This window comes from Protopterus annectens, chromosome 5.part0 (genome assembly GCF_019279795.1).
Source record: "Protopterus annectens isolate FY-2018-M chromosome 5.part0, PAN1.0, whole genome shotgun sequence".
Classification (NCBI taxonomy): domain Eukaryota; kingdom Metazoa; phylum Chordata; order Ceratodontiformes; family Protopteridae; genus Protopterus; species Protopterus annectens.
The window spans coordinates 1,878,710,853-1,878,738,320 of record NC_056735.1 but is presented as its reverse complement, the minus strand read 5'-3'; the positions used below and the strand labels follow the sequence as shown (position 1 = coordinate 1,878,738,320).

At 42.4% G+C, this 27,468-nt stretch overlaps 1 protein-coding gene across 3 annotated transcripts in view; it reads right to left on the bottom strand.

The window, feature by feature from the left end:
• AKAP11 (A-kinase anchoring protein 11) overlaps positions 1-27,468 on the bottom strand; it is a 1,036,012-nt gene that overhangs the window by 227,455 nt on the left and 781,089 nt on the right. The gene's annotated exons all lie outside the window — the stretch shown is intronic.

The following is a 27,468-nucleotide window of genomic DNA, read 5'->3' as shown; positions in this document are numbered from 1 at the left end:
ACATGGGAAGACAAAGGGCTTTACAAAATCACAAAGGTGCATCCAGGCCTGCCTCCTAAGAGCAACATCTGAACCTGCAGCCCTACTCATCCCATCTGCTGCATAAAATATGAGCATCATTGAAGAGTTTACAACCGAATTGAGGGTGGCAAGCTGAGTACTGCCTATCTGCCACTGAAGGGAGTCTGTAGGTTCCTTTAACAGGTCCCTCTGTAATCTGGTAAAATGAGTAAAGCAGTTCAGAGACTGAAAGGCAAATGTCACTGATAAAAAGACACACTTCCCATATCTATCCATTGCCCTAGAATCATTATTCGGAGGATGGATAGAGGAGATGGTCTCAGACAGCTCCTTTTTAGTGGCCGCTGCCATGACCATGGCATCAAATGCTACACCCTTAGTTAAAAATGCCTTATCTTTTGGGGCAGTAATGCATTTATTTGGCCTCCCAGGAGTAGGCTCTATGGAACCTGGGATCTCCAAAGTCTTCTGAGAGATTAAATCCATAAGCTCATCAGAAGAAGGGGTCCCCAAGAGGTCAAAGGGTGAGACCTGAAAGCCTTCACGTAAATCGACTCCTCAGCTGAAGGGGATGTGGACTGCCAGTCACCTTTCTGCTTTAAGACTTCAAGGATGTCTCAAAAGGAGACATCTTCAGGAGGTGCCTGTGGGGACCCTTCTGTAACATTGAGATCCATATCTGATGGGACAGACTCCTCCGGGGAGTTAAGATGCTTCCTCTTGAAGGTCCTCTTCCGAGGGACCTTCTCAGTGGGGTAATCTGAGGAGGTTTCAGAAGAGGGGGGGGGTCTCCCTTGCTGGACATCCTGAGGCCTGGGGTCCCTGCGATCCTATGGAGTGGTTACATGAGAGGATAAACACACCAGTCCAGAACTGGGTGGAAGATCAGATAAAGGTTGTGTGTCAGACGGGGATTGAGTCTAAACCCTCCTCATAACTTCAAAAGTAGTCCACCCCTGCTCCTAAGAACTCCTCGGATCTGACAAAAACTTTATCAGAGCCAAAGGCATCTCCGGCACAGAAGACAGAAGCTCTGAAGCAGAGGCAAAAGCTGAACTCACCCGCACCGAAGCCCCAAGAGGCAGGGTCGGCTCCATAGAGATCTGAACCGGCTCAGTGGATCCGACCACAGAGTGATGGGCTCCTACAAGTCTCCTGCTCTGACTGGAGGGAAACACTCAGGGTAAATATCAGATCTGAGGAAGCTGAAGATCCTGGAGCTGATACAAACACAAGCTGGACACTGGAGTCTTCCAGCTCTAAAACCAAGGGACGGATCGGACGAGGAACAGGTACCGAAGGGAAGGACTTTGTCTGATCTGATTTCTTTGGGTCCCGATCCAATAATAGTTTGGCCAGGGACGGTGTCGTCAGCAGCCCCTGCACAACCCTATCCACATCTTCACTGGACAAACTCTTGGTAAACTTAGTAGATGATGCTGGGGACCTAGACTTAGTCAAAAGGGGAGATGGGAGCCATGAAGTTACTAGTTCGAAGGAGGCTGAACGGCTCCTGCATAGTAGTTCTGTAGACGTCGGAGCGGAAGGATCTAACAGCTCCTAAACAGTCTTGGATCCAGCAACAACTGTCTGCTCCAAGGATTCATGCATGGCTCAGAGGAGGATTTAGGAGTCAAAGATGCACATTTTATGGACTTCTCAGATTTTGAAGAGGACTCCAGAGAGATTGCCTCAGAAAAAGGGTCTTTTAATAGTCCCTTTAAGATAAGTTTGTTTTTGCACTCCATAAGCATTCGGTGATTGAAGTAGTGGCATATGGAGCATGACTCCTGAAGATGAAGACGCCCCAAGCAATAAACAAAGTATGTGTAGCACACTAAGGGGCATCTTCTTTCCACATTTTTCGAAACCAAACTGTTTCCCTTCCTATTTTTGTCACGTAATGAACTACCAAACAAGGAAATATACAGGCAAACACACACACACACACACACACACACACACACACACACACACACACACACACACACACACACACACACACACGCATGCCAGGAGAGAGAGAGAGAAAACATGGAGATCAAGAAAAGAACTGCTTTAAGTCATACTCTAACTAAAACAGATGATTAAAGGGAAAAAAGGGGGGAACACGAAAAGTACAGTTGTGTACACTTACCATAAATGTAGATGTTCGAGTGTATTCACTGTTGCAGTCATTACATTTGGGTTATCTGCTTGCAGTAGCCTTCAGTCGGCCTGATTAACAAAGTCCTGCGTCGGTTGCTGTCACTTCTTCCATGACGTCAGGTCGTCAGGGGTATAAAACATGCAGCCGACGCCATTACATCAGTTTTTCTTGCCCCAGATGTCAGGTGCCCCCTTAATGGGAAGCAATCAAATCTATAAATACAAAGATATACCTCCAACAAAAAAGCAAATACACCAAAAAGCTTTTACAGTATACTAAGTGAGAGTAGGGGTATAGCCAAAAGAAGAAAGGAGGCTGGAGGGAGGGTAACCAGGACTGCAACAGTGAATACACTCGAACATCTACATTTATGGTAAGTGTACACAACTGTACTATGTTCTTCGTGTTTCACTGTTGCAGTCATTACATTTGGGTAGATTCCCAAAGCTAAGGTTGGGAGAAGGAATTTAAATAGAATTAGGACCAGCAATAAGGCCCTGCAAGACTGCATTGGCAAAATCAGCTCTGGATTTAGAGAAAACTGGCAAATGATAATGCTTGGTGAAAGTATGTACAGAACTCCAGGTAGCTGCTTCTAGGATGTCCTTAGTAGGGACGCCCCTGAGAAAGGCTGTAGAGGTAGATGCAGCCCTGGCTGAATGGGGTCTGATGCCCTGTGGGATAGGTTTTCCATGGTGCTTATAGAAGAAATGAATGCAGTGGCCTATCCATTTTGAAATGGTTTGTTTTGAAATAGCTTTCCCCTCTGTCCCTGCAGCAAACGCCACCAGAAGTTGTTAAGATTTCCTTTGAGGTTTAGTCCTGTCCAAGTAGAACCTAAGCTGTCTGTGCACATCTAAAGAGTGAAGTATTTGTTCCCCTTTGTTCTGTAGGTTAGGAAAGAAGGTAGGAAAATGAATGGACTGATTAAGAGCCACAATGGATACCACCTTGGTCATGAAGAAGGGATTGGTTCTGAGGGACACCCTGTCTGCATGAAAGATGATGAAAGGTTCCACTGCCATTAGGGCCTGTAATTCAGATACCCTTCTTGCAGACGTGATTGCTAAAAGGAAAACTGTTTTCCACGAAATACATTTTAAATCTGCAGTAGCAGCTGGCTCGAAAGGAGGAAGAGTGAGTTTCTCCAAGACAAAGTTAAGATCCCAGGCTGGAGTTGGAGCTCTCCTGGGTGGCCTTAAATTTTTGGCCCCTCTGAGGAATTGCTTGAGCAGTGGGTGAGAGAAGAGGGGAGGCTCTGTGCTATAATGAGCTGAAATGGCTGAGGCATGAATTTTGATGGAGGAAAAAGACAAGCCCTTATGAAGCATCTTAGTCAAGTATTGTAGAATCTGAGGTAAACTGGGCACTGCTGCGTTCATTCCTTGAGATTGGTTCCAGGCACAGAATCTTTTCCATTTTGCAGCATAAGATTTTCTAGTACTAGGCCTCCTTGCATCTAAAATGATATCCATCACTGATTTACTGAGGGATGGTAAAGGAGAGATTATTTAATTAGCCGGGCTGATAGGTTCAGGGTTTGCAGCTGAAGGTGCAGAATCTGGTTCTCCTGCTGAGACAACAGGGAAGGAGTCTGAGGCAGGTGCCATGGAGCCAAGCGTGACACACTGCGCAAGAGTGGGTACCAGTGCTGGCGAGGCCAGTCTGGTGCAATTAAAATCGTCCTTGGCTTGTCCTGTTTGATCTTTAGTAGTACCTTGGAGAGCAGAGGCAGAGAAGGAAAGGCATAAACTGATAGGTTTTTCCAGCTGAAGGATACAGCATCCACTTTCCAAGCTAGCTTGTGGGGAATCCTTGTGCAAAATTTGTCCAGCTGATGGTTCTGGGGGGAGGCAAACAGGTCTACATCTGGGCTCCTCAATTTGCTTGTCAACATGTTGAAAATCCTTGGTTCCAGTTTCCACTCGTGTGGGTCCATGATGTTTCTGCTTAGTCCGTCTGCCAGTGTATTTAGTTTTCCTGGCAGGAACTGAGCTTGTAGATTCACTTGGTAGCTCAAGGTTGTGTTCCACAATGCTATGGCTAGTCTGCAGAGGGGGTAAGAATGTGTACCCCCCTGCTTGTTTATGTACGACATGACAGTGGTGTTGTCCGTCTTTACCATTAGTTGTCCTGGAAGAATGTGGTCCTTGAAGGCTGCCAGAGCATTCTGTACAGCTAACATTTCCTTTTGATTTATGTGCAGGTGCATTTGACTTGGGTTCCAAAACTACCAAGCTCAACTTCCTGAATGAACTTACCTGCCAGGTGAGCTCCCATGGATAGTCTGATGTGTCTGTTGTTAAGATTTTGGCGACAGGGGGTAATGTGAATGGTAGTCCCCTGTTTTGGTGGCAGGCCTTTGCCCACCAAAGGAACTCTAGGCGTAGGCAACGTATGATAGGAATCCTTGCTTCTAGATCCTGTGAATGTAGACACCATAGGCTTTTGAGATACCATTGTAGTTTCCTCATGTGCAGACTTGCACATGGAATTAGAAGAATGCAGGAAGCCATGAACCCCAAGGCTTGCAGTATTTGCTTTGCAGACAGCTGGATTTTTGTGGCCACTTGTTTGAAGTTAGTTGTCAAATGAATACATTTCTCTGGCATGAGGAAAGCCATCTGGGAAGTTGTATTCAAGCTTGCTCCCAGGAATATAATTTGTTGACAGGGTACCAGGTGGGATTTCTTTTCGTTTATGGTGAACCCCAGACAAGTCAGTATCCTTTGAACAAAGGCCAGATGATTCAAAAGGATGTCCTTGCTTTCTGCCTGAATTAGACAATCGTTCAGGTATGGGCATATTTGAATATTTCTTTGCCTGCAAAATGCAATGACTGGAGCTAGGCACTTTCTGAATACCCTGGGCGCAGTAGATAAGCCAAAGGGCAGTACAGAGAACTGATAGTGCATGTAGCCTGCTTTGAATCGTAGGCATCTTCTGCATGACTCCCCAATAGGGATGTGCAGGTATAATTCTTTTAAGTCCAGTGTTGCCAACCATGCACCCTTGCCTAGCATAGGAAGAAGCTGGTGAAGAGTCAGCATTTTGAATTTTGGAATCACCAGAAAGGTGTTTAGAATAGAAAGGTCCAGGATAGGATGCCATGTATTGCCTTTTCTGGGTATCAGAAAAAGTCTCGAATAGAAACCTTGTCCCTTTTCTCTTCTGGTACCAACTGAATAGCCCCCATGTTTAAGAGAGAGAGTATGTGATTTTGGGCCTCTGCCCACTGATTTGGGGGTAGATCTGGCCACCCGCTTGGTGTTGGTAACGTGTGGAAATGAAATCTGTATCCTTGGGACACTACATTTAAAACCCATTCGTCCTGGGTAATGAGTTCCTAATTTTTGGCTTGCAGACCAATCTTTCCGCCTAAAGGAGCATTCAGTTGGGAAGTGCTTGGTAGTTTTAAAAGCAAGTCATTGAGACAGTTTTCCATAGGGAGAGCATTACTACTCCCAGGTTTGGGTGCGGAAACCCCCCACTGCCTAGTCTTGTGTGTCCCTTGGGACTGAAACCTGGGGTTTCTGCCGTGTCTGGGTTTGGCTTGAGAAGACCTGGAAGGGGCTGGAAAGGACCAATTTTTAGAAGGCCAGTGCCTACTTCATCTAGGAGGCTGAACTTGTAAGAAATTTTTAACAGTTTGCATAGATTTAGCTTTATCTTCCATCTTTTTAAGAACTTCCTCAGCCTTGTTGCCAAACAGGCAGTCCAGATTTAAGGGAGCATCCAACAATTTAGCTTTAACATGATCAGGCAAACCTTGATCCTTAAGCCAAGCATGCCTTTTGAGCACAGACCCAGTAACAGCAGCCTTGGAAGAGGCCTCCAATGAATCAAATCTACATTGCAAAATATGTTTTCCAACCTGTTCAGCAGAATGCATTAAATCCTGTAATTCTTTATTTTCAGAACAGTCAGGAATTAACATCATTTTCTGTTTAAGCAATCCAATAACATGTTGTTGATACTTTAACATATGAAACTGGCAGTTTAAAGCCCTAATGGCCAAGGTTGCAGAAGTGTAAACCTTCTTACCCCATCTACCCAGTGCCCTGGAGTCTCTATCAGAGGGGGTAGGATTTTTAGCAGTAGAAGCCTTAATGCCCTTGGGTCCCTGTGAAATAGTCTCTGGATCCACAATAAGATTTTTAAAAAGGAACATGTGGGAATCAGGAACCCTGTAATATCTGTCAGGTTTTCTGGGAGCAGGAGGCAAAGAATCAGGAGCCAAACTAGATTCTGAAAAGGCATCAACAACAATGTTTAGTACAGGAGGTATAGCTAAAGGCCTATGCTGAGGCAGGAGTAAGAAATCCCTACGCCTCTTTTTTGAATCAGAAAAATCCTGGCTTTCCCAGTGGAAATGCTCCCCTAGAGTATGTAAGGTCTCGCCAAAAGAAAAATCCTCTGGAGGGGAACCAGAGGGAATAGAGTCCTCTGCATCAGAATCCTCATAAGTAGATAAGGGTAAATCCAGATCATCAGAAAAATCAGAATCCTGTTCAGAAGATTCATAAACAACTTCAGTCCTAGGTCTCTTAAACGGGGGAGGTTAGCTTCCCCAGATTACAGTTATAAGATCTTCAGCCATTCTTATAATTTGTTTTTTAGGCATAGAGGCCTGAGCATGTGGCCTGGACGTCAGTTTCTTAGGCATGGTACAAGATTTTGGCCTAAATGAAGAAGGAGGCGTCGGTTTAATATGCAAGTCCGTAGGTCCGAATACACCCTCAGATGCCGGTGCCTGCACAGCGGCTCTGGACCCATCCAAGGTAGAGACATCTGCAGATTCCACAGTTGAAGCATCTCGCCGCATACCAGACTCCGAATGGGTCTCAGTAGAGTCAGAAGTAGCGGGTATCAGGGGCTGCAAAAGCGCCTCACTGAGTACTGGCGAACTGATAACTGGCTTAGGAGAAGCGTTGTCAGCAGCTTTGGACCTCGGCGGCCTGTCTCTGTCTTTATCTTTGCGTTTTCCGGAATCCTGGTAGTCGGATGGCTAACCAACGACATTTCTGGATAATTAAACCAAGAACCGAAACATTTAAAAGTGAAAATATACAGACGACGGATAGTGCGCTGATTAAATAAAGCAAAAAACCGACAGCAAGGTACGTCACGGTCAGGGCCTAGACAAGGAATACGAATTAAAATCTTTGTGAGATATTTGCTTTCCACAAGTAATGCAATTATTAACTTTTACTGACATCGGTAAGCAGCAAGAAAAAGTTTCCCCAACGGGGTACTTAGCTTTAGTTGAAGACTTCGGTTCTGAAACTCGAAAATGAAAATTTCAGGAGATGGCCGACCGGCACTTGGGAACTGCTTTTGCTTCGGGCACTGCACGGCAAGAAAGACTGGGGTAATGGCGTCGGCTGCACGTTTTATACCCCTGACGACCTGACATCATGGAAGAATGGACAGCAACTGACACAGGACCCAAGACTTTGTTAATCAGGGTGACTGAGCGCTACTGCAAGCAGATAACCCAAATATAATGACTGCAACAGTGAAACACGAAGAACATACATGTACAGTTGTGTAATCTTACCATAAATGTAGATGTTCGAGTGTATTCACTGTTCCAGTCATTACACTTGGGGTATCTACCTGCAGGTAGCCCTCAGTCAGCCCGAATACGTGTGTCTTGGAATTTTTGTCTCAGACGCTGTCGCCTCTTCCATGACGTTAGGTCGTCAAGGGTATAAAACAGGAAGCTGACGCCATTACATCAGTTTTTCTTGCCCCAAATGTCAGGAGCCCCCTAAATAGGAAGCTAGTATATGGTGTGGAACACCACCAGTAAAAAGTAAATACCAATGCCATTAAAAATGGCCACACAGAGGATAGGTAGAAGGACAGAGAAAACCAGGGGGCTGGAGGGAGGGAAACCGGGACTGCAACAGTGAATACATTCGAACATCTACATTTATGGTAAGTGTACACAATTGTACTATGTTCTTCGTGTTTCATTGTTGCAGTCATCACACTTGGGTTGATTCCCAAAGCTGAGGAAGGGTGGAGGCAGTCAAGAAGTGTTAGGGCTGGCTAGCAAGCCTTGTAAGACTGCTGTAGCAAATCCAGCTCTGGATTTAGAAAAAAATGGTAATGTTTAGTGAAGGTGTATACAGAACTCTAGGTTGCAGCTTCCAGAATGTCCCTGGTAGGGACTTCTGAGAAATGCTGTAGAGGTGGAAGTAGTCCTAGTGGAATGTGTTCTGATCCCCTGTGGGTTAGGTTTTCCATGGTGCTTGTAGCAGAAATGGATGCAGCGTGCTATCCATTTGGAAATGGTTTGCTTTGAAATGGCCTTGCCCTCTGCCCTTGGAGCAAAGCTGACTAGCAGCTGGTCAGATTTTCTGAAAGGTTTAGTCCTGTCAAGGTAGAACCTGAGCTGTCTGTGCATGTCCAAGAAGTGCAGGATCCTTTACCCTTTATTCTGTGGATTAGGGAAGAAGGTTGCTAAATGGATTGGTTTAAAGCCACACTGGACACCACCTTAGGCATAAAGGATGGGTTAGTCCTGAGGGAAACCCTGTCAGCATGGAAAATAATGAAGGGTCCCCACAGCCATGTCTGTAACTCACTCTTCTTGCTGAAGTTATGGTTAAAAGCAAGGCTGTTTTCCAAGAGAGGAATTTTAACTCTGCTGAAGCAGCAGGTTCAAAAGGGGGAAGCGTGAGCTTTTCCAGTACAAAGTTAAGGTCCCAGCAGGGGGTGGGTGCTCCCTAGGGGGCCTTAAGTTGATAGTCCCTCTCAGGAACTGTTTGATGAGAGGGTGAGAAAATAGAGGTGGCTCAGTATTATAATGAGCTGAGATGGCAGAGGCATGAATCTAAATGGAGGAGAAATACAGGCCTCTGAGGAGTAGCTCTGCTAGGTAATCCAGGATTTGAGGTAATGAGGGCACTGCTGTGTCCTTTCCTTGAGACTGATTTCAAGAACAATATCTTTTCCACTTCTCAGCATAGGATTTCCTAGTACTAGGCCTTCTGGCCTCAAGAATGATGTCCAACACCTGTTTGCTAAGGGTTGCTGGTGGTGCATTCAGAGGATAAGCTTGGCTGCAAGGTTTAGGGTTTGCAACTGTGGATGCAAAATCTGTCCCTCCTGCTGAGACAGCAGGGAAGATGTCTGATGAAGGTGCCAGGGAGGCACTGTTGTCAGACTGTGTAAGAGTGGGTACCAGTGCTGGCGTGGCCAGTCTGGGGCAATAAGAATTGCCCTTGGCCTGTGCTGTTTGATCTTGAGTAGTACTTTTGAGAGGAGAGGCAGAGGGGGAGAGGTTTTCCCATTTGAAGGATAGGGCATCCACCTTCCAGGCCCTGCTGTGAGGGTTCCTGGTGCAGAATTTTTTTCAACTGGTGGCTCCCGGGAGAGGCACTGAGGTCCACCTCTGGTGTCCACCACGCTGGATTAGAAGGTTGAAGGTGTTGGGCTCCAATTTCCACTCGTGTGGGTCTAGGAGATTTCTGCTCAAGTTGTCTGCCAGTGAATTTTGCTTGTCTGGCAAGAATTCAGCTTGTAGCTGCACTTGGTTGCTCAAGGATGTGTTCCACAGGGTCATGGCTAACCTGCAGAGTGGGTAAGAATGGGTTCCCCCCGCTTGTTTATGTACCGCATTACAGCAGCTGTCCTGGAAGGATTAGGTATTTGAAGGCTGTCAGAGCATTCTGCACAGCTAACATCTCATTTTGATTGATGTGCAGGAGAATTTGTCCTGGGCTCCACTTGCCCTGAATGTATTTGTCTGCCATGTGAGCCCCCCACGCATAGTCTGATGCGTCTGTTGTCAGGGTTTGGGCGGCGAGGGGTTGAGTGAAAGGCAGTCCCTTGTTGCAGTTGCATGCTTCTGCCCTCCAAAGGAACTCTGCCCTTAGACAAGATATGATAGGAATGACTGTTTCCAGATCCTGAGAATGTTGGCATCAAAGAATTTTTAAGTACCATAGAAGTTTTCTCATATGCAGTCTTGCATATGGAATTAGCAGAACGCATGAGGTCAGGAACCCTAGGGCTTGCAGTATTTTCCTTGCAGATAGCTGGGTTTTGGTGGCCATTTGTTCGAAGTAGTTGGTCAAACAGACCTGTTTTTCTTGAGTGAGAAATGCCATTTGGGAAGTTGTGTTCAAGCTTGCTCACAGGAATACATTTTTTGACTGGGCACCAGTTGTGATTTCTTTTCGTTGATGGTGTACCCCAATGAAGTTAGGAGTCTTTTTACAAATGGCAGGTACTGAAGTAGCAATTTCTGTCTGTCCGCCTGAATCAGGCAATCGTCCAAGTATGGAAAAATTTGGATATTTTTCTGCCTGCAGTATGCAATGGCTGAATCTAGACACTTTGTGAATACTGTGGGCACAGTAGATAAGCCAAAGGGAAGTGCAGAGAATTGATAGTGCATACAGCCTGCCCTGAAGCAAAGATATTTCCTGCAAGACTCCCTTATGGGAATATTCAGATAAGCTTCTTTTAAGTCTAGGGTGACTAACCAGGCATCCTTAGCTAGCATAGGGAGAAGTTGTTGCAGGGTAAGCATTTTGAATTTTGGGACCACCAGATAGGTGCTGAGAATTGATAGATCCAGGATTGGGTACAAAGAGCCCTCTTTTCTGGGCAACAGGAACAGTCTCTGGAGTAGAAACCCTGTCCCTTTGTTCTAGTGGAACAGGTTGAATAGCCCTGATACTGAGCAGGGAAAGTACTTGCTTTTGAGCCTCTGCCCACTGGTTTGGAGGAAGGTCTGGAAACCCGCTTGGGGTTGGCAGTGAATGGAAGTAGAATCTGTACCCCTGGGATACAATGTTTAGGACTCATCGGTCCTGAGTAATGGACATCCAGTTTTTTGCATGAAGGGCAAGTTTTCCTCCTAGGGGCACAAGTAATTGGGCAGGGCTGGGAAGGATAACTGAAAAGTCATTGTGAACATTTTCCATAAGGGGGTGGATTACCACTCCCTGTTTTTGAGGTGTGGGCAACTCCATTGTTTAGATCTCTGCTTACCCTGAGACTGTAGTCTGGGTGGTCTGTTTCCCCTGAGTTTGAACTGAGAAGGCCTGGAAGGGGCTGGAAAGGACCAGTTTTTAGATGGCCAATGCCTACTGAATCTAGGTGGCTGCACTTGTAAGAGTTCTTTAACAGTTTGCATAGATTTAGCTTTTTCTTCCATCTTTTTAAGAACCTCTTCTGCTTTGGTGTCAAACAAACAGTCCTTATTTAAAGGGGCGTCTAGTAATTTTGATTCAATATGATTTGGCAAGGTGTGTTCCTTCAGCCAAGCATGCCTTCTCAGTACAGACCCAGTGACTGCAGCCCTGCAAGATGCTTCTAGGGCATCAAAGCCACACTGCAGAATATGCTTACTGACCAGGTTTGCAGAATGCATCAACTCTTGTAAATCTTTATTTTCTGCACAATCAGGAAGTAACACCATTTTTTGTTTAATCCGTTCCATAATATGTTGCTGGTACTTCAACATGTGAAACTGGCAATTCAATGCCCTGATGGCAGGAGTTGCAGAGGTATATACCTTCTTACCCCATATGTCTAAAGCTCTGGAATCCCTGTCTGAAGGGATAGGGTTTTTGGCTATAGTAGCCTTAATACCTTTAGGTCCCTGGGAAATGGTCTCTGGATCCACAGAAGGATTCTTAAAGAGAAATTTGTGAGAATCAGGTACTCTGTAGTACCTGTCAGGTTTTCTAGGGGCCGGTGGTAAAGTGTCTGGAGTTGGACTGGATTCCATGAAGACATCATCTACAACATCCAGGACAGGGGGGTACAACTAGAGGCCTGTGCTGAGGCAACTCTAAAAATTCTCTTAGTCTCTTTTTAGACTGAGGGTAGTCCTGGCATTCCCAGCGGAAATGCTCTCTCAAAGTATGCAAGGTTTCACCAAAAGAAAAATCCTCTGGAGGGGAGGCAGAGGGAATGGATTCCTCTGCATCTGAATCCTTATAGGTTGATCAGGGTACGTCCTGGTAATCAGAAGGGTCAGACTCATTGGACTCCTGGTCTGTAGAATCAGAATGAAACTCAATTCTTTGTCTCTTAGCAGGGGAAGGCCGTCTTCCCCTAATTAGGGTAATAAGGTCTTCAGCCATTCTAAGCATTTGTTTTTGTGGCATGGGAGCTTGAGCATGCGCTTTGGTCATCGGTTTTCTAGGCGCAGTGAGTACTCTGGGCCTGAGAAACTCTGTAGTTTTAGCTAAATGCAAAGTTGTTAGTTTAATTCGAACATCGGTAGGTCAGAATACACCCTCAGAAGACGGTGCCTGCACAGCGGCTTTGGACCCATCCAAGGTAGAGACATCTGCAGGTTCCATAGTCGAAGAAACATCCCGCGTCATACTGGACTCCGAATGGGTCTCAGCAGAGACCTGCGAATCTGTAGAAATGCACATCACGGGCTGCAAAGGCACCTCACTGAGTACTGGCGGACTGACAACTAGCTTAACGGAAGCGTCGGCGGCGGTTTTGGACCTATGCGGTCTCTCTCTGTCTTTATCTTTACGTTTTTTCGGAAGATGGGTAATCGGATGACTTATCGATGCCATTTCGGAATAAGGAGAATGAGAGCGAAAGAATTTAGCGATAAAGATAGCCTGACAACGAATGGTTCGGGCATTAAACAAGGCACAAAACCGACAGCTAAATCTATGCAAACTGTTAATGTTGTGGTCTGGGTCTAAACAGGTGATGCAGTAAAAATTTAAATCTCTGTGAGGTATTTGCTTTCCACAGGCAAGACAATTAACTTTTCCTGACATTGGTTAGAGCAAGAAAAAAAGATCCCCAATGGAGTACTTAGCTTTAGAAGACTTAAGGTCTGAAACTCGAAAAACGAAAACTTCAGGTTGCGGCCGACCGGCACTTGCGAACTGCTTCTGCTTCTGGCTCCTTCTCGGCAAGAAAGACTGATGTAATGGCATCGGCTGCCTGTTTTATACCCCCTGAAGACCTGACGTCATGGAAGAGGAGACAGCATCCAATGCAGAAATCCCAAGACTCTGATATTCAGGCCGACTGAGGGCTACCTGCAGGCAGATAACCCAAGTGTGATGACTGCAACAGTGAAACACGAAGAACATCATCCTCTAACTTAAACAGATGTAAGTTATGCACCATCTAACTAAAACGAGCGATAACAGGAGAGGGAACACTCGCACTAAATAATAGTACAGAAAATAGGGTAAGGAACTTTATAATGAGTAATACACTAATGGAAACAACTAACAGTAAAACCAGCTATAAAAAATAGAAAAGATAAAAAATAAATAAAATACGAGAATAAAATACAGAAAGCACTTAGCCAAGAGCTAGCTTCGGAACCTCTTTTGCTGCATGGCAAACAAGACCTGAGGTAGCTAGGGAGTTGCATTACGGGTAGGAAAAATGGCCACGAGCTTAGCTGAAGGCCTCAAGCTTTTGCAATGGCTGAGCTGGATCTGATGGATCAGATCCGACCCACCAGTGAGAATAAAGGCGAGACTGACATCATCACATCAAACCTTACACACATATATACTGTAACGGCAGTTTTATCCACGTCAGTTCTAGGACTAATACCAGGACATACTTACCTCAGTTCATTAAACTTTCACAGGATACTTCAGCTCCTCCCCTTTACACATAACTCTGAATGCCAAAGGTCCCCTTCTCCAGATCTCACAAATCATGCCTCCAGAAAAAAATACAAAGAAAGCAGAAAAAAATAAGCTCCAAGACACAGCATCCAGTCAAACCATAGGCAGTGGCAGGAAGGCACATATTGTGATGGTGATTAAACTGGCAACACAAGTTCATCATTATGATTAGCACATAACTTTCAAATCTGAAATTGGGAGATTTATCTGTCACCTCTGACATACAGTCTCAAACTTATACTTTCATATGTCTTGTCAAAAAACAGTAGCTGGGATTATGGCAACTCCAAAGGCATTCATTGAAATGGATGTGACAAACAGCTTATAATGCCTTATAAAAGCATTCAATGATGTCCATGTGGCAGTCATGCAAATGTCATCCACTAAAGCACCTTTAAAGAAGTCTTAAGAGATGATCATAGACTTAGCAGTATGAGTGCTGAAAGTCAGAGACATGGTATTGCAAAGTTTGTGTAGCAAAAGGTAATACACTGGAAAAGCAAAAACAAAAGTAAGCTCAGACACATTTTGGACGAAGAAGGATATAAAGAGGTAGGAATGATCTCTTAATGTGTTTTGTTCTGTCCGAATCACATCTAGGTTTCCTACAGGCATCTATACAACAAATATTCAACCCACATACATGATTTCAGGAAGCAAACTGAAATATTAAGTACCTGATTTGTATTACATTTTGCAGCAACTCAGGACAAGGCATGACTAGTATGTGATGAAACTTTGTTTTATGAAAAATGATACAGGGTGTATGAACAAGCAAGGTCTGCAACTCTGAAATCCTTCTTGCCAAATGTGGCCACCATCAGGATCTTCCAAATAAGATAAGCAGTGGAGGCTGGCTCAAACGTATGGTGGTGTGTTTCTCCAAAATGAAATAAAGCCTCAAGGAGGAAAAAGAGGCTTGGTTTACATACCTTAAAAGAATCTAGAAAAAAAAAACAGAATTCACTCACTGGTGGAAATGTATTTATTTATTGCCTTTGTTTACCAGGACAGTCTGACTCAACAGCAAGTCCCTTTTTCAGCACAGGCCCAGGAAGAAAGGCTCCAAAATTTGCAGTGAGTTACACGAGATAAAATATAAAGAATATACAGTAGTTAGTACAAGAGCTTTTACAGACAGTTTTGATAATGTGTAGTAATTATACATATACAGAAATAACACAAAAAAACATTTGATACAAAGCATTTGACAGTGGAGTTTGCAACATAAATCTTTAACAATTAAGTATATAAGATGGACGGTAATACCTGTACGACTGAGAATGCATGTGATAGTAATGGAACAAAGCAGAAAGAATAACTAAGAAATTGGTGAAAAAACATTAGTGCCAGAGAAATCTTACAAGGGTAAGAGGCAGGGATGCTACTATAAAGGATAAGCACAGCATGAGGATGGAAGTGGAGGGTAGTAAGGTAGGACCGATAGAATTTTAGGTGTTAAAAGCGGGTGAAGGGAATGGATTAAGAAAAGAAGAGTGGTGTGGGGAGAGGAATAAGTGATAGCGTGGAGGGAGACAGAGATAGAGAAATGAGAGAATGACATTGAGAAAAGGACTGTGGGGGGTATGGGGAGATGGGTGGGAAAACAAAGCATGGGTTATGCGGAAGCAGCAGCATAACCATGGTGAGTTTAGTGTTGTTTTAGGTTATTTTTAAAGCCTGAACGAGTGGTGTTTTGCTTAAAAGTAAGAGGGATTGTTTGTGAACATAAGTAAAGTAAAAAGTGTCACAGTCGCTGCTGTTCACCTTTGTTGTAGTTAGAAGCATTTTACTGTTGGAGTGCAGATGCCTAGGATGGGTATATTGATGAAGGATGTGTTGTAGAGAGGGGCAGTTTTCAGGTTTGTGTATAATAATAAGGGCAATTACTAGCTGTGAGCAGAATGTTATCTGGTAATTCTAGCCAGGTTAGGTGTTTCAAGGGCCAGGCAGTTGTATCTACAATTCGGTAGCTTAGATAAAAATTTGGCTATTTTGTTATGTAGACCTCAATTTTCTTTTTAACATGGTATGTAGACTGGTAAAAATGGGCAATGCGTATAGAAGTGAGAGGAGAAAATGAGATGCCACAGTTTGTCTACAGGAAATTGGTGGGAGGGGAGTTAAGAACGGTAGAGGAAGCCAAAGATTTGGTGAGTTTTTTTTGATAGCTTAAGAGAAGAGTAGGCTGAATTTTAAGTTATCATTGCGAATCAACCCTAGTAGTCTTGTGTTGGATACAATGTTAAAGTGCTGTTGCATGAAGCTAATGCAGAATCTTTCTTAGCAGCCAGGGTTAAGGAGTAAACAGCATTTAATAGAAGTTGATCATCTGTTAAACAGCATTCAAATGAGAAGGAATCTTGTGTGAACTTCTGAAGTTAAGTGAGGTAGTGACCTGTACATACAAGGGTGGCATCACCTGGATAATGGACAAATTATGAATGTGGGACTGCTTTGTGGAGGTCGTTGATAAAGATGCGAAACAGTAATATACCTAACATCGGATCTTGAGGTAAGCCAAATGAGACTGGCAAGAAGAGGGGAGTTCTTGTTTCCATTTAGCAGCCTGTAATCTGTCTGTAAAGAAGATGTGGAACCATGAAGTGGTAGGATATAGAAGCTCAATGAGGGTAGTTCTAGGAGTAGCTTTTGATGTGAGAATGTGTTGAACACTTTATACATATCTAGGGGGAAGGATGATGCTATGTTGCTAGGTTTTGTATTGGTACAGATGATGATGGTAAAACAGTAGATCCGTACTGGTACTGTGGTATAGCCTGAAGCTATGCTGAGTGGTGGAGAGTAGATTATTACTGATAAGATGGTTTAGGAGTGGAGGGCTTCCAAGATTATTAACACCCTAACTTCAGCTTTCCCAGTGTGAAAAAAGAAACAGAGATAAGAGCTAGTAATTCTGTCAGTTTTAGTAAAATATAGTTACTGGCTAGTAAATAGACTGAATGGATGCCAGCAAAGAAGAACATTAGCATGAAAGAAAAGTATCTAGAAAAGATAAAGAGAAAACACCAACTGGAAAGAATCCTGCAGCTGTTCTGCAAAAAAGCAGTTCAAGCACCAGCTTTCATACAAGAGATTGTTTCTGGTAATTTAGAGGAAATATTAAATCCAATGTGCTCAGAGCTGAGTAAAATAAATGAAATGCTGAAGGAATATTTTAACTAAAAAAAAAAAAAAGGCTGGAAAGATGGAAGAAGCTTTAAGTGGGTATTCAGATGAACTGATAAAACTGCAAAAATCAGAGGCTGAAATGAAGAAAAGGCTGGCTGAGTAACATACTGCTCAAGAAGAGTGGTTTAAGGTAAAGTCAGAGGACACAGCATGCAGGGAAAACCTGAGATTTTCTGCTCTACTACAGAAGCTGGAAGAAACAGACTACTAACTTTATGAGGACACAAATAAGCAACTGGACTTGCATTCCACAGCAGGGTTTATTAACTGAAGGAATACATTGTGTATATGCTTCAAACCTGGCCATGAGAAATCAGACAAGACCTGTATTAGTAAGATGCAATCACACCAGCAGAAAGAGATTACACAAACAAAAGTGTGGCAGAAGGGCAAGATATTAAATACTGGAGACAAGAGTGTTTGTGGGAAATGATTATTCATTGTACACCAGGCAGAAGAGAAGCAAATATCCCAGCAATCAGGGAATGTCAAGAGGCAGGTGTGAGATTCAAGTTGCTGTATCCAGCTGTCTTCAGAATATTTTTTTCTGTAGGATCAAAGTCATTTTTGACACAGAATATGCTAAGGAGGAATTACAAAAGTTTGTTCAACAAAAAGTAAGCCATGAAGCAGAAATGAACTCTGCTTCTCATTCTTCTAACAAAGCTCATAGAAAGTCTTTGCCAACAAAATCTTTTCCAATATTCCTAAAGGAAAATGCTTGAAAGACAGAAAAAAAGCACAAGAGATGACTACAAGAAGCAGGAGTACCTTGGACTTGACCAGGAGTTTAGGTTTGGGAGATGGAGACAAACCGGAAGACCACCAGCAACACAGAAATTAAAGAATACACGTGATACTATAGAACATCAATCACATTTGTGAAGTATGACTTTACAAAAAAAGTGGATGAGAAAGACTGGACTTTCCTTGACTGTGTTAAGCTTGTGGTGGACGGAAAGGCATATATCCCATTTTATGTCATTAATGTTTGGAAGGACACTAAAGGAAATAAGGGGAAAGTAACTAAGTAAAACAATTAATACTTGTATAAAACATTTCAGGATATAAACTGCATGCTACACAGTAACGCATTTTTAGTAACTGTATGTAATAAAGATATTAAAGTTTACAAGTACTTTTTTTCTTTTTTAGCTTTAAAAAATGTAGGCATTGCAATGTAAAAAGACAAGAAAAGCTGGACAGAGGCATGTTTAAGTTAATATGCTGTAATCTTGGGCTGCTGGAGTGGGGATGAAGGATGGGGGTGTAAATGTGTACTGATTATAATATAAGAAACGTTGAGAAGTTTTCTCTTACTTTTGCATAGGTGAATGTCTGAATTAATGCCACTGGCTTAATCTAATAACAATTTTTTGTGTGTGTAGTGTAAGTGTGCCGGCTAAAAAAATAAGAGAACACTGTGAATGTAGTGAAAAGTTTTCCTTTAGCAAACAAATGTTCAGTGTGAGTTCAGAAGTCTGCAGCTGAACATTCTGTTCTTATATTTCCATAGAGATAAGCTGACTACAGGTGCGGACAATAAATCTTGAGACTTTTGGTATTTCTTACTGAGAGAACTGTAAAATTAAAAGGTATAAGGGCAACTAGCTTAGTAAAAAATAAAGTTTGAAATTAATGAAAGTAAATAAGAGACATCAGCTTTTCTGGTACCGAAAAACTTCAGTCTACTTGAACAGCGTACAATTTACTTTTATTTAAAGATGGCCACTACACTTTTTCTTAAGGCCAACAGTTAATGTTTCTGAAAGAATGTAAGCCATTTTTTCACATGTGACAATGGAATAAAGACATGACAAGAACAGACAGCAAGTAGAAGCAGAGGCTGTAACAAGCACCTTTGCATGGATAACCTTAATTTTAGGTTAGGTAATGCTTGTTGGTGCAGCTGTAGATTTTGGATAATTGTTCCTGTCAAGAAGATGTACATAGTGTTGTGTGCGCTTGTTTTACATTAACAGGTTGTAGGATGGTGTTTTTTTTTAATGTTTTCAGTAAAACAAAAAAAGTCTTGTAAAATGTTACATATGTTCAAATGCAGATGGCAAAAAAACTGTATTAAATAACGTGCAAAACATTAGTGGGTGCATCTAACACAAAAGCGGGAAAGGGACATTTAAAAAAACTGTTGTACATAATAGGAATAATAACTTCTTAATGTAAATGCTACACTAAATTATTTTGGAACATGAATGGCCTCCTATGTATAAATAAAAGGGCAAGAGTACTGAATTATATTAAGAAATGTAGAGTGCAAACAGCAATGCTACAGGAGACACACTTTGAAAGAACTCGGTGTGTGAACTTGATAAAGAATAGATTTCAGGATGGATATTCAGCAGAATATCAGGGACAAAGGAAACAGAGAGTAGTTATACTAATTGCTGGAGGCGCTCCAATTGTGACAAGAGGAAAAAAAGATAATAATGGTAGACTTGTGGTAGTACTGAGCTACTGGCATGCACTTATATTCCACCTAAAATTGCTATTATGGAACATAAGAAAATTTGGGGAGAAATGATCAGCTTTCAGCAGGGTATATTACTTATAGGTGGTGACTAGAACTTGATTTGCAACAGGGAAGATGTAGCTGGAGGAATAATATAACAAAAGAGGGTGGACTTCTGCAGAAATTTATGAAAATATTTGATATGGAAGATGTAAATTCAGTAGCAGAAACTGATAAGATTTACATATTTTTCCCCAAGGTACAATAACTGGACTACACTAGACAAACTATATTTCACAGGAACATGTGCATTTAATTAAAAGCTTCAACAGGTATTCAATGACTGTTTTAGATCCTGTGCCAATAGCGACTAGCCAATAGAGATAAAATTGCAGGGTAATGAAATTAAAATAAGACACTGGTTCTTCCCCATCTACTGTTAAAAAAAAGCACGCATTTAAGGAAAGGGTAGTAGAAATTATTCAACAACTATGAGGGAAGATATATATTTCTTCAGAAGTTAAAGATAATAAATGAAAAAAAAAAAACAAAAAGGAGATTAAAACGGTAGAAATATAAAGAAATAGACAAGTGGTTAAGTAGTTACCAGTAATTATTTAAAGGTGCTGACCAGAATAAGGGGAATCTCACAAATCAAGAAGAGACAAATGCGGGGTGCTAAAGAGAAAATAAGGGAGCGTCTGGAACGTTTAGAAAGACTGATGTTAAGCAACTGTTTTTTGACAATAATTCCAGAGCACAAAACTTTTTGCATGACATGGCAACAGAAAGTAAAAAGGGTTGTTGCAAAACTTAGGGAGCCTATAACAAGAAAAATAACCAGAGATCCTGTAGCGGTATTAGAGTTATTTTGCAAATTTCATGAAAAATTGCATAAGATCGAGAAGTGTGGAAATCAACACAGAGCACAAATGGAAATATTTATAGAAGACTTAAGAATACCCAGGTTAGAGGTAGATGAGGCTCAACAGTAATAGTTAAAAGAGGAGCAAATGAGATGAAAATAGTGACGTACAAACTGCAGGAAAGTCTCCAGGAACAGATGGTATTCTTCTGAAAGTTTGGAAGCTAACAGGGAAGAAAGTGATGAATACCTGGAAGGTTTGTTTAGCAGTATTTTATAAGGAAGGGAGGCACCAACATCCTGAAAGAATGCTGTGGTAGCTGTAATAGCTAAAGCCAGCAAAGAACCATCAGACCCAGCTTCATAAAGGCCAATTTCAATTTTAAATCATAAGGATCAAGTGATTTTGCAGAGAGGAGGCAAACATTTGACAACACTAACAGAAAGCACAGTTGTATAAAATCTCACCATAACAGTAGATGTCCTTGTGTTCAGTGCTGCAGTATTCTTCACAGTAGTGATCTCCTGCCAAGGATAGCCCAATGCCTAGCCAGTATACCAAAGCTTTTAGATCTAGCATACACCATATGTCACACATATGCTCTCCATTCAGGATGTAGGGCATAAAGGTGACATATGGATGCAGTTACTCAGAACTGAATTGCCCCAGCAGAGAACAGTCTCTGTAGGACACAGGAGGCTATGCACATCTAGAAGGAGAAAATGCAAATGGAAAAGGAAGACCCTCTGCCAGAAGAGAGACAAAAACAAAGAAAAAGGGGGTTGGAGGGAGGGAGCGAATACTGAAACAATGAAGAGAAGGAATCTACTGTTATGGTAAGATTTTACACAACTGTACTATGTCCTTCTATGTCATTGTCACAGTAGTCTTCACAGGAAGGAGAGTACAAAAGCTCAAGAAAAGAATTAGAAGGTGGAAGGCTGGAAAGAGCCCTCATGAAATCCATGCAGAATGTCTCTAGCAAAACCTGCTCTGGCCCTAGAAACAATATCCAATTTATAATGCTTAGTAAAGGTATGCACTGAAGGCCAGGTAGCAGCTTCAAGGACGGAACTGGTGTCCAAATACCTTGAAGAAAGCACCAGAAGAGGCAACATCCTCAGTGGACTGAGGTCTAATGGAAGTAAACAGACATATGCCATGAAAGGAATAACAAAAGGAAATGGCTTCAGATATCCAGGAGGAGATGGTTTGCTTAGAAACAGCCAAGACTAATGTTCTGGGATGAAAAGAAAGGAAAAACAGAAGGGAGTTGAAAATATAGCTGTGTAAAATCTTACAATAACAATAGATGTCCTTCCATACAATTGTTGCAGTGCTCTTCACTAAAGGGGGGAGTACAAAAGCTCAAGGAAAACTTTGGAAGAGGAAATCCCTGCAGAACCCTCAAGGAACCCATGTAGGACAGCTCTGGAAACAATACCCAATTTGTAATGCTTAATGAAGGTATGGAGAGAAGTCCAAGTAGCAGCCACAACGATGGAATTGGCATCCAATCCTCTGGGAAATAAGCACCACAGTCCTGGTAGAATGATCCATAACAGAGGCAGAAAGACGTTTCCCATGAAAGGAGTAACAAAAAGAACTGGCCTTAGAGAGCCATGAAGAAATGGTTTGGTTAGAAAAAGCAAAAGAGAGAGATCTAGGATAAAAAGAAATAAGTTGCTCAGGCTTGTGAATGGCTTTCGTGTTATCTAAATAATATCTGAGCTGCCTATGCAAATCCAAGGTGTGAAGTATCTTCTCACTAGCAGACTGCAAAAGAGGAAAAATGTGGGAAAATTAACAGATTAAGACACAATTCATTAACCATCTTGGACATAAAAGAAGGATTAGTACGATCAGACAGACTGTCTCTATGAAAAACTAAAAAAGGAGGAACAGCCATAAAGGCCTGAAGCTCAGACACTCTCTTAGCTGAAGTAAGGAACAAAAGAAAGGCAATCTTCCATGTATAATGCTGCAAGGAAGCTGATGCCACAGTTCCAAAAGGAGCCCAAGTCAGTTTTTCAAGTACGAAATTAGCGTCCTAGGAAGGAGGAAAAGTTCCTGGGTGGGAGGCTCTAATATGAAGGATGCCTTTAAGAAATGTTTAACCTCAAACCTAGAGGCAAAGGAAGGAGATAAAGGAAGACAAGTAGAAATAGCTGAAAGGTGAATAAGAATAATAAAATATAAATGAAGAATATGCCAACCAGCATGAAGCAATTCACAAAAACAAGAGTGAACCAGAGGAGTCTCCACAGAAAGTGATCCTGTTTACAAGCAAGGCAAAAGAAAGAAAATCTCTTCCATTTGGACACATCGAATTCCTGGTAATGGGTTTCCGGGCCTCATGCAGCACCCAAAGCACATCCTCAGGAAAAAAGGTGCCTAAAAGGGATCAAAACCCTATCACCCACAATGTCAGTTGAAGAGTGGACAAGTGTAGATGGATGAGAGACCCCTTGTCTTGTGTGAGTAGGTCCAACCAATGAGGTAACTTCTGCTGATTGGTCTTGGTTAGGTGCAGAATAAGAGGGAACCAATGCTGTCTAGGCCAACAGGGGAGTCATCAGCAAGATTCTGGGGGAGTCTTGCTTTACCTTGAGCAGGACTCTCAGTATGACAAGAAGGGGAGGGAAGTTATAGAGAAACATCTCCTTCCAAGAAAAAGAGGACTTGGGATTCTGGTGCAAAAAGAGAGGAAATTGTCTGTTTAGGGGTGGCAAAAAGATCAACCTGAGGAGTGCCCTGCTGGTGGACAATGTCCAGAAAGACATCTCTGTGAAGTATCCACTTGTGAGCCTCTGTAATGGACCTGCTCAGAGAGTCTGCCACAATGTTTCATTCTGAAGGAATATAAACAGCCTGAAGAGTCACCTGATATTGGACAGCTACATCCCAAACTTGAGGAGCTAGTGTGCACAGAAGGTAGGACCATGTCACCCTTTCCTGGGTACCACAGCACTGTGGTATTGTCTGTAAAGATTCTGAGAGGCCTTGGAAGGACAGTATGAAAGACCTGAAGAGACAGTAGAGCTCTCATCGCCTTGATGCTGTCATGGCCTGCTCTCTGAGGAATGGGCCAAAGACCCTGAACCTTGAAAGGGCCGAAAGAAACACCCCAACCAATGTCTGAGGCATCCAAAAAGGGTACCTGAGAGGGGACTTCGGGCTGAAAAGGAAGCCCTGGTTTGAGAGACAGCTGATGAATCCACCACTGTAGCTCTAGTTTGAAGAATGGAATAAGAGGAACTAGAAATTCTAAAGGATGACAGTGTTGGAGCCACACTGACTTTAGAGACCACTGTAGCTTCTGGTTAGTGGTAGCAGAGGAATGGTGGAAGGCAAGTATCACAGAGCAGTTAGAAATTCTCTGGCTGTAAATGAGACCTGAGGAAGAAAGGACAGAATAAGACAATCAGAGTAAGAGCCTTGGGTGGTTCATAGGTGTTTACTAGGCTAACAACCACAAGGGCCTTTTTAAGCCTAGCCATGCACCCCAAACCTCTGACAACTTCTGATACCCTTGATAAGAGTAAGCAGAGATTTGGGAGATGAACCATGTACAGGTTATCTGTGCCTATTAGAGACACAGGTGCCAAACCAGGGATTAATTTCCGGTTTCCCATCCAATTGTCCAAGTTGCACCTGAATGGGTTAGGGAGGAACTCTGCTTCACGCGGATGGGAAGCCTGTTCCATAGACTCTGATGTCTCTGGGATACAAACCTATCTCTCCAGCAGGACTTATTTATATCACAGGCAAGGTTTAAGTCTTTAGAACGGGTAACTCTGGTGCTGTTTGTTTTGTGGATATGCAGGAGGTCCATCAGACTGGGGTCTGACAATGTCCTTTATGCTAGGCATAAATCTCCCCTCAAAAGCCTGTAGGAGACAGAATACAGGGATAGGGCCTTGAGGTGGTCTGCATAGAACATTTTACTTACACCCTGTATTCTTTTAGTGAGGAACCTTTGTGGATGTTCCAATTGTTGTATATGCCTAGTTAGGTATATACCAAAGGGGACATTGTACTGAATGATAGGTTTGATGAATGCCAAATACAGTGGAACAATGACTTTCTTGGACTTAGATGCCATACCTTTATTTATAACTTGCACAATACAGAATGATTTCCTCACTGCTGTAGACACATGACGGTTAAAGGTTAGATTATTAAGTGCATTTTTAAGTCCCTGACTACTGGGTCAACTCTAAGGGATGTATTGTCAATATGATAGTTATCAGGGATGGATGACTTCCCAAAGGATACTACTATGTATTTCCTGGCATTTAGTTTTAGTCCAAGGCTCTGACACCAGTTGTTTGTCTGTCAGCCTCTCCTGGACAACATTTGTGTCAGTGTGGGATTCAATGACGGCTCCTAATTTGCAAACATCTGCAAATTTAGTCAGACACAGACTACTGAAATTGGCCTTGACTTCTGAGAAGTAAATGCCAAAAAGGAGCAGTCCAAGGACTAATCCCTCAGGGATTCCACTTGTGACTGGCTTCTTTATAGAGGTGGACTCAATTCTAACTTCCTGGGTCCTGTGAGCCACATGGCTATCCATCGGGTGACATGCAGGTTTGTACCTAACCTCTTGAGTTTGTCAACAATGCCAGAGTGGGGAATTGTTTTAAATGCCTTGGCCAGGTCAAGGTAGGCAGTGTGAACAATTCTACCCTCATCCATTGCTTTGGTGACCTTCTCAAAGAAGTCCACCAGTTGAGTAGGCATAATTTCCCTTGTTGAAACTCATTCATCCCTGGTTTGGCACCTATGTCTCTAACTGACAATGCCAGCCTTTAAATGTTCATCTCCCAGTCCTCTGCTTGTAAACGTTTCATCTCCCAAGCACCTGCTTACACTTTTCAGGGGTACAGAAACCTGTCACAGATTTGGGATGCACAGCTAGGCTTAAAAAAGCCCTTGTGGTCATTAGCAGAATATCTGCAGCAGTGTATTCTAGCTCCAGTACTGTGTTTTACATTGCAGGTATATTAAAAAAAAGTATGTTCAGTAGCCCAGACTTCTAAACACTCAAACGATAGTACCTACTGACATATATTGTACACACATAACACGATGGGCTTCACTGTTCTTTTGCAAAGATGGAGCAGTCCAGGAGTGGTAGTAGAACATCCCTGAATGGACTTGACACTTTCACAGATCAGGGATCCAGGATTTTGTCCCATAAAGAAGTATTAGGGCCTGAGATAAAAATCAGGAGATATGGATTAGACCAGGTGGCATTAAGGGATTGAAAATAAAACTAACCAGTATGAAGAAAGTCTGGAGAGTTTGCAATAAAACATTGCAAATTTAGCATCCAACTAGAGTGTTTTAGGTGGGTGCAGAAACAGGAATGCCAAGCAAAATAATTAGAGAAGTAAATAGCAAAACACTCAGCATGGCATGAGTGCTACAATAAAAATCCCAAAAATAAATAAATAAATAAAAGAAACACAACTGAAGAATCAACACGTTTTTAGGAATGGTGGAAGCCAAGAATCCCAGAGCTCTTAGAAATTCTCTGGCTGTAAATGAGACCCGAGGAAAAAGAGACAGAAAAAAACGTCAGAGTTCATAGGTGTTTACTAGGCTAACGACCACAAGGGCCTTTTTAAGCATAGCCATGCATATCAAATCTCTGACAAGTTTGGATACCCTTGATAAGTGTAAGCTTGGGGCCTGGGAGATAAACCATTTACAGGTTACCTGAATTCAATAGAGAGACAGGTGCCAAACCAGGGATGAATTTCCAATTTCCCATCCAGTTGTCCAAGATGCACTTGAATTGGGTTAGTAAGAAACTCTGCTTCACATGGATGAGGAGCCTCTTTCATAAACGGGGTAGTCTCTGAGATACATACCTCTCTCTCCAGCAGGTCCTATTTGTATCACAGGAAAGGTTTAAGACTTTAGAATGGTTAATTCTGGTGCTGTTTGTTTTGTGGATAAGCAGGAAGTCCATCAGAGTGGGGTCTGACAATGACCTGTATACCAGGAATAGATCTCCCCTCAAAAGCCTGGAGGAGACAGTACACAGAGATAGGGCCTTGAAGCAGACTGCATAGGACATTTACTTACACCCTGTAATCTTTTAGTGAGGAACCTCTGTGGACATTCCAACAGCTGGCTATGTCCAGTTAGGTACCTACCAAAGGGGCACTGTACTCCATGATAGGTCTGATAAATGCTGAATACAGTGGAACAATGACTTCCTTGGACTTCGATACCATACCTTTGTTTATAAGTTTACAACACAGAATGACTTCCTCACCACTGCAGACATGTAATGGTCAAAGGCTAGATTACTATCTGTGTGTCCTCAAGTCCCTGACAACTACTATTTTTTAAACATTAACACACACTAAAACATATCTAATAACCAATCATCTAATCCTAATCTTTCTATGTTTTAAATAACATTTAATGTTGACAATGGCATTTAAACACAAACCTATCTGCCTGCAAAAGTGTTTGCCACCTAGTCTCCCTTGTTTCTAAACAATTAAACTCATGATCACCCCTTATATCCTTAATTTGATGGTCAACTACAAAAACAAAACAAAAAAAAATTAAAACTTGTACATGTTTCAGTGTCCTTCCTGTTTTATGTAGCATATATATGCTCTGAAATTCTCTTACCTAGCATCCCGGTTGTCATACCCACCTAGAATGCAGGACAGCTCAAACAGGAAGCTACATAAATAACATGACTTGATTTACAATTACAATTATAATATTTTTGCTAACTATGGTTTCAGAATAGCTCTTCAACATAATATACGAGTCTTCATTAATATACCTACAGGCCTTACTGCATTTGTATGTTCATAGGTTCATACTAGGCTATCTCCCCTAGGGCAATTATAAGCCTAGCCAGAATGTGTTTGGCTTTCGCCACCCATTTTGAATTTATTTTGCAATGCCCTTTTTCGAGGTTAGTATACTGTGCCTCTGTCTAACAGTGACACAGAAGTGATACCCGGGGTAAACCTACGATCTCCCATCCACTCATCAACATTCCTCTTGAAGAGAGTCAATGAGGGACTCTGCCTAACCTGGACTGGGATTTTATTCCAGAGTGAAGGGAGCCTCTGG